Here is a 458-nt window from a genome sequence, read left to right as displayed (position 1 = left end):
TTTAGACCTGGTTTAGTCCTGGTTTAGACCTGTTTTGGTAGGTTTAGACCTGTTTTAGACCTGGTTTAGACCTGTTTTAGACCTGGTTTTAGACCTGGTTTAGACCTGGTTAGTCCTGGTTTAGATCCTGTTTTAGAACCTGGTTTAGTCCTGGTTTAGACCTGTTTTAGACCTGGTTTAGACCTGTTTTAGACCTGGTTTAGACCTGGTTTAGACCTGGTTTAGTTTACCTGGTTTAGACCTGGTTTAGACCTGGTTTAGTCCTGGTTTAGACTGGTTTAGACCTGGTTTAGTCCTGGTTTAGAGTCCTGGTTTAGACCTGGTTTAGTCCTGGTTTAGACCTGGTTTAGACCTGGTTTAGACCTAGTTTAGACCCTGTTTTAGACCTGGTTTAGTCCTGGTTTAGTCCTGGTTTAGACCTGTTTTAGTCCTGGTTTAGACCTGGTTTAGACCTGGTT

Source organism: Boleophthalmus pectinirostris, unplaced genomic scaffold, assembly GCF_026225935.1.
Source record: "Boleophthalmus pectinirostris isolate CB_2022bp ecotype Guang Dong unplaced genomic scaffold, ASM2622593v1 HiC_scaffold_6, whole genome shotgun sequence".
NCBI classification, from domain to species: Eukaryota; Metazoa; Chordata; class Actinopteri; order Gobiiformes; family Gobiidae; genus Boleophthalmus; species Boleophthalmus pectinirostris.
Note: the sequence above shows the minus strand (reverse complement) of the source record.